The 12,019-nt window shown below is 37.9% G+C and overlaps 2 pseudogenes; both read right to left on the reverse strand.

Annotated features, from left to right (window-relative positions):
- Positions 1–6,478: 6,478 nt before the first annotated feature.
- Positions 6,479–8,293, reverse strand: LOC148010961 (eukaryotic translation initiation factor 3 subunit F pseudogene; annotated as a pseudogene).
- A 181-nt stretch (positions 8,294–8,474) lies between these two features.
- LOC148010962 (V-type proton ATPase subunit F-like) lies at positions 8,475–8,840 on the reverse strand (annotated as a pseudogene).
- Positions 8,841–12,019: the final 3,179 nt, after the last annotated feature.

A 12,019-nucleotide genomic window follows, 5' to 3' on the forward strand; every position in this document is an offset into this window, starting at 1 on the left:
AAAAGCGAGAATAGTCTTTCCATCACGTAACCCATTAAAAGTACGAAATTTGAAATTACTTTTACTTATCTTAGCTTCTTTCCTGATAGATTGTGCTTCGAGTGCCACATCCGATCGTACATCATATAACATCTTTGGGTTGCACTCCATCTTGTTTGATAGTAGATCATTGAAGAGTGGCCAATTGAGCTTGCAAAGTTTGATGTGCTCTTCGTTCCTCTTAAAGCTGCATCATAATTAGGTCCAGTTTTTGCTCCACCATTGGTTCCGGTAAATCACCTTCGACCATAAAATCTTCCATATTTTGATTGTTCATCTTGCAAAATTTCAAAAAATCTCACACACTCGAAATCTTGTTAGCAAGATGAGTGTAGCTCAAAGTTGGGTTTACAAGGCTTGCTTCTTTTTTTTAAATGGATTTTTGCAATCTTTCTTCTTTTTGTGTACGAAAATTGATGAAATCCTTCTTCCAAGCAAAAAATATACTGTGTATATCAGTTTGCTTGCTGGAAACTATCTTTGTCAGAGTGCATATATGAACAGGGGTTTGTTGAAGTTACAAAGCCGATTCGAGGTTGGTTTAGTGTGAACTGCTACTATGGAAAAGATTTAGAGAGTGATTTTTTTAAAAAAAATCTTTAGAAAATCTTAGAATCTTTAAGCTTTGAAAAATCTTAATATCTTAAATCAGTCATTTCAGGATGGCAGCATGTCCTGGTCGTAGTCGACGTTGTCGAGTTTGTGTTGCCGCCGCAGTCGTTGAAGTTTAGGAGATTAAGCTTTTTTTATAAAGCTTATCAAGATTTATAATCTTCATTTCACTAATGAAAGTTTTTGCTTTCTCAAAAAAAAAAAAGTTTTGATAAAGGAACTTCCCAGGTGGTTCTTCGTCAATAGAGAGGGGTCCTTCGCGATCCAACAATACAACAGGGGGTTCTTCACCACCAGGAACACGCTGGTATTGACGGTTCGACTGTAAGGTCTATTCATTCCAAGAGCTTCGCCTTTGCATAGGATGGTAAGTGATTGGAGGTCCTTGATCTTAGCCTCGCTCTAATACCACTGATGCGCAAATTGGATGTGGGATGCATACGTAGCGAGCGTCGGAAGGTCCATAAGAATAAAGAACTCTACTTGAAGCTCAAGAAAACAAAAAGATAGACTTGCACGACATAAGGCAAAAAGACCAATTGGGTACAATCTCCCCCCATGCCTTGTGTGAGCGCTTCACAAGGCATGTATTTATAAACTTATTCATCTCAAAGCTAAAAAATAGCCTAATTTTACAATAAGCATGCTTTATCCTTTGTGTTTGCTTTTGTCCAAATAAAGAATAAAGCGGTTTGGCGGCCCTAGAGACAGGCTCTGCCCAAATACAATGTCCAATAATGAAATATTTAAATCGTGCGTCCATGCGCACAAAATAATAAATATTCGTCAAGTGCTTTAATAAATAAGCGCATCTAAATAAATATTAGTGCCATGCCTTCAATAATAAATCGTGCACCCATCAAAAATGATCATTCCTTCTAGATAATTTGAATACACGCTATCACCCAGTGCTTCCCAATGTCACCACCGCGTGCTCTACACATCAACTAAAGCATTCACAATCGTTAGAAAATAAGAAAATTAAACCGATAAAAGTGAATACTTAGCAGTTTTCAGCTATAAAATAAATAAATAAGCTGGAACTTTGTCCTAACCTTAATTTAATATGAGTGCACTCTAGACTCATAAACATCCATTAATTTAAATATGTATTTTGCGGAGTCACCCACGTGCACATTAAATTAACATGACACTCGAAAAGGACAGGCGTCCTTGTCAACTTCTCGCACAAGGAATCCACCTTGTGTACGAGCCCCGGAAAATAAATATAGTTTTACAGAATCCACCACAAAACCTCATGGAATCCACTGTGGAATAAAAACTCACGAAATCCATTGTGGTCTCACGGAATCCACCGCGGAATATGCCTATTGGCATCAAGGCTCTAAGAAAAAAGCACTCTTCCTTTCAAAAATTTTATTGTCCTACCCCATGTTTAAGAAAGATTTGCTAACAAGATGAGAGTTTTTTAAAGAGTACAAACTCATCAATGGTTGCAAGTTCAAGTGTGGGCGGTGTTGATGTAACTGATGCAAGGACGACCCCTTTGAAAATTGCTTCACTTGTTGATAGCCCTATCTCTATGGGAAAAAGAAGAGGTGAGCTTGAAGCAAGTGTTAAGAGCATGAAGAAGGGATTCCAAGACAAGCAAGAATCTCATTAACACTATGGAGAAATTGTAGAAGGAAAGAGCTAAAGCACAACAAAGGCAAGCTGATTAAATGCTTCCTCTACAACTAAGACATGCGCAATTTATTGAAAATCAAGTTTAGGCTCTTCAAGAATTTACAAGGGGAATGTATGATTCTATTTTTGGACACCTCTCTTGAAAAGCCCCACCTTTGTTGTAGGTGCAAGGCTTACATGGAGACGATATTGCTTTCAATTTCCATTCATTTTCTCTATTAGTAGAATGATTTTATCCTTTAGTTCTTTACGAAGATGTAGCAATTCTATTAGTTAGGCTTTCAACATCTAAAATCTTTCAAGGAAGCATTGGCATATTGTAATCAATCAAAGAACCATTAGCATTTGTGCGCCTTAAGTTTAGTGATTATTCCATGTGTACTTACCTTGATGTGATTGTCAAGGATTTCATGTGCAAATTTATATGCTTTATGTACACATTTATGTGATACAATTTGTAACTCTCTTACTTCCACATGAAATGTAGATCTTTAAGTGATGCAATTTGCAATGATTTTTTTCTAAGTGTCCCTCTACCTGCTCAAATAGTGGCTAAATAATCTTTATAATTCACTTTCTAAAAGCTCACATAGTTGTACCCAGCTTCTTTCTTATATATTTATCTCCCATTTGTGCGATTCAACATAAGAGAATAGAACTTATGCAAGTAATGTTGTTACCCTTAGAAATGTGGGCAACAAGTTCTCTAGCCAATTGTCACACCAATCTTTTAACCTAGTAAGCCATTTCAAGAATGCTAGCAAATGTTTTCCAAGACCTGGGAGAAAATTATCAATGAACCTTGCCCTTTTCAATAGCATTTTTAGAATAAACCTTCAAAGTTAAATGCCATATTGGAGACAACAATGAAAGACAAGTGATGCAATTCAGAGAACATGAAGAGCAAATTACAATGTGCCATGAATCTTATCAAGATACATGGTCATTGTCTCAACATTAATAGCATGTAAAGGATCTACCCTTTGAGGAATTCCCTCATTGTACAATGCAAGGTCCTAGTCCACCTTGTTGTCAACATTCATCCCATGATCAATGGCCATGTTCTACTACAACACATAGTTATGATCTTAGGAAGCTTGCAAACATTGGGGGTTTTAATGATTCCATTTAGAATTTTCCACAAGGTTTTTTTAAATGCCCAAAGCCACACTCAATTATTATTCTAGATGATGAGAGTTGAAAATTGTAGCAAGACTATAATGGGGAGCAAGATTCCTAGACAGGAATGAGCAATCATGACACGTGGTAGAAGCCTTTGCCTCTAATATGTACTCCCAAATGTTGTAACATAAACCAATGAAAGATGGCATGTCTAGTCATCTATTCCTTGTGCCAATCAAAAGGAGAAACTATTTTGCAAGTTCTTTTGGTCATTTTTTGGACTAGGAAAACCTGCGTACACAGCTACCAATTGCAAGCTTGCATCCACAATATCTTGTAATGTCATGGAGTTCCCTTTTCTATCATACTAGTAGCTGGTAGGCAATTCATTTGCAAGGTGTTCCATTTTTATATGGGTGCAACCAGTCACACCCATGCAATTTGGGAATCCTTGGAATGTGGAAGAAAGATGGGAGTCGCATGTGATCCTTTATGCACAAAATATGGTAATTAGGCCACCAATGTATGGAGCGAGGTTTATATACTAGAATTTAAAGTGGATTTCAACCTAGTCTACATGAGAAAGGTACAAGACGACAAAAATGTGTCATGGAGTTGAAGAACATAATGTATTGCTTGAAGTCCACCAAATGAAAGCTATCCTCAACATATGAAGTTGGAGACCCAATGTGAAATGCAAGCTCATGAGGTATGATCTCATAAATTGCAGTATGGTGATGTAGATCACGAGGATCTTGGGCAAATACTTGTCCATAAGAATCTAAAGAAAGAAAGGAATTGGGCAGATTCACAATGTAGCAAAAGAAGAGAATTACTCATTCAAGATGGAAGCATTGTATTTGAAAATGAAAGGATGCAAATGAGTACTATTAGTAAGCATTTTTGGGTGTCATAAAATCTCCACAACATAATTAATAGCCAAAAAAGGTAAATAAATAATTGACAAAGATTATCACCACAACTGATACACAACATTGTAGAGATATTAACCACACTGTTAGTGTTACATGAAAACATACATATATAAACAAGATGTCTGAACACATTTAACACACTATTAGCATTACAAGAAAACATAAATAGTTAAACAAAACTAGTGGATGCTTCCCTACACTAATAGTGTGTTGAATGTTTATACTTGTATTAGTGTAGGGGTGCTCACAAATATATCTTTAAACATATGTGTAAACATTTTTAAGAGGGCACTACTATGCTTCCCACTGTCTTGACATTAGTGTAGGGTTGTTGACAATATCTATTCGATAGACATTATAGAGAGAGAGAAATGTACACATACATATACACATAGAGAAAATTACCTAATGTGTAATAAGAAAAAATTGACAATGTTTAGAAATGTTTAATAATGCCTTATAGGTGTGAAGCCCATTTTGAAAACTTAAAAGAGATGTTTGCTTGGGCTTAAAGTGTGAAGCCCATTTTGAAAACGTAAAAGAGATGTTTGCTTTGGTTTTAAGCCCACTCAGAACGTAATTAGAGAGGAAGGAAAATGTTCATGGTTATAGTAGTTTCGTACATATAAGAGAGAGAGAGAGAGAGAGAGAGAGAGAGAGTGTGTGTGTGTGTGTGTGTGTGTGGGGGGGGGGGGGGGCTTTAGATCTTTCCTTCTACAATTTCTCCATAGTGTCAATGAGATTCTTGCTTGTCTTGGAATCCCTTCTTCATGATCTTAACACTTGCTTCAAGCTCACCTCTTCTTTTTCCCATAGAGATAGGGCTATCAACAAGTGAAGAAATTTTCAAAGGGGTCGTCCTTGCATCAGTTGCATCAACACCGCCCACACTTGAATTTGCAACCATTGACGAGTTTGTACTCTTTAAAAAACTCTCATCTTGTTAGCAAATATTTCTTAAACATGAGGTAGGACAATAAAATTTTTGAAAGGAAGAGTGTTTTTTTCTTAGAGCCTTGATGCCAGGAGGCATATTCCATGGTGGATTCTGTGAGACCACAGTGGATTCCGTGAGTTTTTATTTCACAGTGGATTCCGTGAGGTTTTGTGGTGGATTCTGTAAAACTATATTTATTTTCGAGGCTTGTACACAAGGTGGATTCCTTGTGCGAGAAGCTGATAGGGACGGCCGTCCTTTTCGGGTGTCATGTTAATTTAATGTGCACGTGGGTGACTCCGCAAAATACATATTTAAATTAATGGATGTTTATGAGTTTAGAGTGCACTTGTATTAAATTAAGGTTAGGACGAAGTTCCAACTTATATATATTTTTTGTAGTTGAAGACTGCTAGGTATTCACTTTTATCGGTTTAATTTTATTATTTTCTAACCATTGTGAATGTTTCAGTTGATGTGTAGAGCAGGCGGTGGTGACATTGGGAAGCACTAGGCGATAGCGTGTATTCAAATTATCTAGAAGGAATTATCATTTTTGATGGGCACACGATTTATTATTAAAGGCATGGCGCTAATATTTATTTAGATGCGCTTATTTATTAAAGCGCTTGACGAATATTTATTATTTTGTGCACATGGGTGCGCGATTTAAATATTTCATTATTGGACATTGTATTTGGACATAGCTTGACTCTAGGGCCGTCAAACCGCTTTATTCTTTATTTGGACAAAAGAAAACACAAAGGCTAAAGCATGCTTATTGTAAATGTAAAATTGGACTATTTTTGAGCTTTGAGATGAATAAATTTATAAATGCATGCCTTGTGAAGCACTCACACAAGGAATGGGGGGAGATTGTACCCAATTGGTCTTTTTGCCTCATGTTGTGCAAGTCTATCTTTTTGTTTTTTTGAGCTTAAAGTAGAGTTCTTTATTCTTAGGGATCTTCCGACGCTCGGTACGTATGCATCCCGCATCCGATTTGCACATGAGTGGTATTAAAGCGAAGCTAAGATCAAGGGCTTCCAATCACTTACCATCTCACGCTATCAAAGAGATCGTGCGAGAGCTGCAGAACACGGGGTTCAAGGCACAGCAATGGAAGAGACTAACAAGAAGAACTCAAATTTTTGATGTCAAAGTTCACTATATTCCTTGTCAGGTGAGTTACAGGAAACTCATGTACAGAAAAATCTGAAGTATCTCAAAAAGTGTTTACATTCAGGTGTATGATGACAGCTAAATTGAGCAGAACAATGGGCATTAAATAATAATCCACTCAAGCATGTCCTTTAGTGCAGAGAACCATCTGTTGATAAAATGTTGTAACAGGAATAAAAATGCATCAGAGAACAAATGTTTCCATCCTAGTTTGCTAGAACAGCTATCAAACTTTAGTTTCCCAGCAATTGTCAGGAATATCAACAGTTATCCTTCAGCTGATCATGACTCCGATTTTGATTCATTAACATAACCTTGAGGACTTGCTGTATTACAAACTTCACAGTTGTAGTTCCAGTAAACCTTGAAAGCAGTCTGGAGGCACATTCATTGCAGTACCTTTCTAAGAGCTCTCATTAATCTGTCTGTATGTTCTGGCTTTTCCACTGATATACGAATAAACCCCTTAAGCTCTTTTTTTAAAAATCATAGTGGCATACCATTACACCCTCCTTAGCAAGATCCGCCTTCAACAAACATCTTTCTTGTGTGGGAACACCCTGGTTGAACGTGTCCAAAACTTTGAAAAAAAAACTATCTCCTCGACTTCCTGAGATAATTTGCCATTTACAGATCATCTCTTCCCTTCTGAGAGTGCTTTTTGTGGTGATGCAAAGCCATTAGAAATAGGACTTTGTTTGTATATATCTGACTTTATATGTGAGCTTGACTTATATGGAAACTTATCAAAATGAGCCAGAGGTCAACCCTGTCAAGACAGCATCATGCATTTGAGACCCCTCTTGTGCTACTTCATTATGTGGAGTCAGTTCAGGCTCTGCCAAATGTCCTTTTTCCAGATCTTTCCAATTCCAAAGCTTGAGAGCTGCGCCAAGAAGAGCAGGCTTAACAAACTGTGCTGGACAAGCAAGTAATATACTGTACTTTTTCAACCTGAGCCGATGCAAATCATTTGCAAAGTCGCCATCTCCTGATATGAGAAGTATGTGGGCAGGTGGAGAATTATCCAAAGCCCAGAGCAACATACCCACTAATATAGCCTTGTCAGTAGCATCCTTGTTTCCTCGATTGAATGTCCTCTCTTGCGACTTGTATGTCTTAGACTGAGTCAGCAGCAGTTTGTAGGATGTATTCGCCTTTTGGAACAGCAAGATCCTTTAGCATTCCATATACGGTCTAAGGGTTAATCGCAAACTGAGCAGCTACTTCATCTGGTATGGTTTCAGGTACTACACTGAGCATTTCCTCTCTGACTGATACAAATTCTTGCCATGTTTCCACTCCTCCATGTGACAGTTCCTCCCAAATGAATGGCACCACACGTTGTCCAGGTCTGACATTCACAACACCCTTTTTAACCGAATGGACAATACCAAAGCCTTCTGAACCAGGTGTTGGCGGATCTTTTGTAAATCGAGTCAAACGACCAGAGCGGATGGCTACAAGGTCTGTGGGATTAATTGGACGGAGCTTGATTTACACATCCACCTGTCATGGAGCTGCTTCCATCATACGAAGATCAAGCTGAATCTCATGGAATTGAGCTGCAAGCTGTCGTTCGCCAAGTGTCAAAGTGGTGGATACATAAGCTCTGATGCTGTTCAGACGATTCATTGTGAGGCACTGCATATGAATTGTGGATAACAACGATGCCATCAGAAGATATCGAGCCTAGCTGAGTGCCAATGACACGATCGGTCTGGTCATTGCGCCTGATGTACGAGTCACAGATGTTGAAAAGGACAGTGGGATAGAGTTTGGCCACCGCCCCCGGTTGAGCCAGAGACGAGCTGCTGGATCATACTCCCTGTCGACACACCTTGTGCCTCCCAATTCCCTGCCCCTTAAGCTCCCCCTTGACGATTTCAGCTCCTCCCCTTTCCAATTCAGGCGCAGCTCGCCATTTTTGCCCTTTTCAAAAATATCCCCCTCCCAGAATAGGCTAGCTTTTTTTTCTTTAGAACTTCTTGCCTTTTGGATCACTTAGAGAACATGTGCTTCACACGTGCCAAAATTGAGTCTTGAGCAGGGTCATATGGATGCTCTTTGGAAGGTATCTCCAGAATGGCAGGCACTGGCCTGTTGTAACTGTCGACCAGGAACCGTATCATATTTGCAATATGTTAATTTATGAGAACAATTGCAATATCTTCCCTGGCTGTGAACTCCTTAAAGGTGTCTTCGATTGTTTTTATCGTAGTCTTGTTATCCACAATCAGATAGTTGGTCTTCCTCCTAATGTCAACGTGGCCAACTCCTGTTAGAATGAAGCCAGTCACGGTGTCCTCGTCTCCAATGACCGCTATGAGGGAAGAATTTGTCGAAGCCATGACTCCACTTCTTTATAGCACTTCAATTGCAAATACATATTCATGGCACCGTCAAAACATGGTTGGAGTGGTTTGAGGTCAGTCTTCTCAACTTCAGATAGTAACTCCAGAACATAATCAGTGTGCAGGGAATATATACATTGGCTGCGGATTATTAAAATGCACCACACAAACAATGAATCACACGCAGAAATTAACACAAATACACAACAAAAATGGAGGTGTTCACGGCTCAGATGCGCAGCAACACGACAATGCGAAGGCGAAGCTCTTGGAACGAATAGGCTCTACAGTCAAACCGTCAATACCAGCGTGTTCTTGGCGGTGAAGAACCCCCTGTTGTGCTGTTGGATCGCGAAGGACCACTCTTTGTCGACGAAGGACCATCTGGGAAGTTCCTTCATCAATTTTTTTTTTTTTTGAGAAAGCAAAAATTTTCATTAGTGAAATGAAGATTATAAATCTTGATAAGCTTTATAAAAAAAGCTTAATCTCCTAAACTTCAGCTGCGGTGGCAACACGAACTCAACAACGTCGACTACGACCAAGACATGCTGCCATCCTGAAATGACTGATTTAAGTTATTAAGATTTTTTAAAGCTTAAAGATTCTAAACTTTTCTAATGTTTTTTTTTTAATTACTCTCTAAATCTTTTCCATAGTAGTAGTTCACACTAAACCAACCCCGAATCGGCTTTATAACTTCAACAAACCCTTGTTCATATCTGCGCTCTGACAGAGACAGTTTCTAGCAAGCAAACTGATATACGCAGTATATTTTTTGCTTGGAAGAAGGATTTCATCAATTTTTGTACCACAAAAAGAAGAAAGATTGTGAAAAGCCATTTTAAAAAAAAGAAGCAAGCCTTGTAAACCCAACTTTAAGCTACGCTCATCTTGCTAACAAGATTTCAAGTGTATGAGGTTGTTTGAAATTTTGCAAGATGGCCAATCAAAATATTGAAGATTTTATGGCCGAATGTGATTTAAGGGAACCAATGGTGGAGCAAAAACTGGATCTAATTATGATGCAGCTTTAAGAGGAACGAAGAGCACATCAAACTTTGCAACCTCAATTGGCCACTCTTCAACGATCTACTTTCAAACAAGATGGACTTCAACCCAAAGATATTATATGGCGTATGATCGGATGTGACACTCGAAGCACAATCTATCAGGAAAGAAGCTAAGATAAGTAAAAGTAATTTCAATTTTTGTATTTTTAATGGGTTACGTGATGGAAAGACTATTCTCACTTTTATTTGTCAATTTGATGATTATTTCCATGAACAACAGTATGCCAAAAAAGATAAACTCAAGTGTGTCACTAACCATTTAGTGGATAGAGCATCGCTAAGGTGGACTATTTTCCACAAAAGTATTGATTGTCCTACTACTTGGGAGGCTTTTCAAAAGAATTTTTTGCAGAATTTTCTTCCACCTCAATTCCACGAAAAGCAAGCAAACAGTGGGATCTTCTGCAACAAAGAGATCATGAGCTTATTTCACAATATATCGTGCGTTTCTGGAACACCTTATTGCAACTTCAAATGCTCAAAGATGTATGTGAAGCGATCCATAAGTGCGAGTTTATGTCTGGTTTGCTTGGTCCCTTTTATGCAGAGGTGAACATGTTCAAGCCAACGACTCTTGAGGATGCGATTTCTTTGGCCCATGATGTTGAAGACAAAATTCAAGGACAAGAGAAGCGACCACAACAATTCCCAACTAACGGTAACTTCGGTACAAAGCAATTCAATTCTAACTTTCGAAGATTTAATCAAAATCGCTTTGTTTCATTTTCTTTCAGTAAATCTTGGACACGACCCCCTGCTTTACCATCAAACACAAATCCAAATCCTAAGCCATCTTTCCAGTCAAATCCCAACATACCTAAACTCCCAGCTATTACCAATAATGTTTCCAAAGCCAAACCCATAGTTTGCGACAAGTGCCACTAACCTGGACATCTAGTGGTGAATTTTCAATCCAAAAAGCCAACTGTTCATATCAACTACTTGGGAGCGACTAAAGATGAAGACCATATAGAAATGCTAGATTTCACAGAAGATGATGACGATATCGGTACTACTTCAGAAATTTTACCAGATATGCCAAATGCTCATTCTTTTTTAACGATGAAATGTCTTGTGCATGGTAAAGAAAAGATTGTTTTACATGATGACGGGAGTACACATGATTTTATTTCTGCAAAATTGGTCAAAGAATTGAATTTACATATTGTTTCAACTCATTATTGCATCAAGGCTGCATTCTTAGGTACTTGATACAATGGTACACAAGAAGTTCATGACTTAAAAATTAAAATTGGTGATTACGTTGAGTGCAAAAATTTCTTAGTTGTGCCTTTGCAATCTAGTGACATTATTTTAGGAATGCCTTGGCGTCGTAAATATGATCCTGATATAGATTATTCCACGCATTCAATGAAGATTCATTCTAATGGAAAACAAATCACATTACATGGTACGTACACTTTTGAAATCTTTCTATTACATAGTCACACACATGCTAAATGTGCGTTAAGAAAAGGTAACAAATCATACTTAATATGGTGAATGAAATTGAAGCTAAGGAATACTAAAAAGGTGGCACCCAAATAACATGCCCATAAGTTTCTCAAAACCATATGGAAGCAATTTTGAATTGGCCGATACCTAAAAATGTGCATGAACTATGTTCTTTCTTAGGTCTTGCTAGCTTTTACAAAAAATTCGTGAGAATTTTTTCATTGCTTGCATTGCCTTTGACAAAATTATTAAAGAAAGGTATTGTGTATCATTTGTCTGATAATTAGCAAAAGTCTTTTGATTTACTAAAACAAGCCTTAACACATGTCCCTATTTTGGAATTACCTGACTTTAATAGACCATTTTTCCTAGTAGTCACTGATGCTAGTGGATCTAGAATAGGAGCTATCCTTATGCAAGATTCACATCCCATAGCCTACTCTAGCTACGAACTTAAACCATCTGAACTCAAGTATTCTACCTATGATAAGGAATTGCTAGCGGTAGTACAAGCTTTACGTTAATGGAAATACTATTTAATGGGATCTGAATTCATGATCAAAATTGACCAACAAAGTATCAAATATCTCCTTACTTAACCACAAATCTCTAACCATCATATTAAATGGGCAGCTTTTATTCAATGTTTTCATCCACTTATCC

The sequence above is a fragment of the Lygodium microphyllum genome, chromosome 29, assembly GCF_053477565.2.
Source record: "Lygodium microphyllum isolate KBCC chromosome 29, Lygodium_microphyllum_v1.1.10, whole genome shotgun sequence".
NCBI lineage: Eukaryota > Viridiplantae > Streptophyta > Polypodiopsida > Schizaeales > Lygodiaceae > Lygodium > Lygodium microphyllum.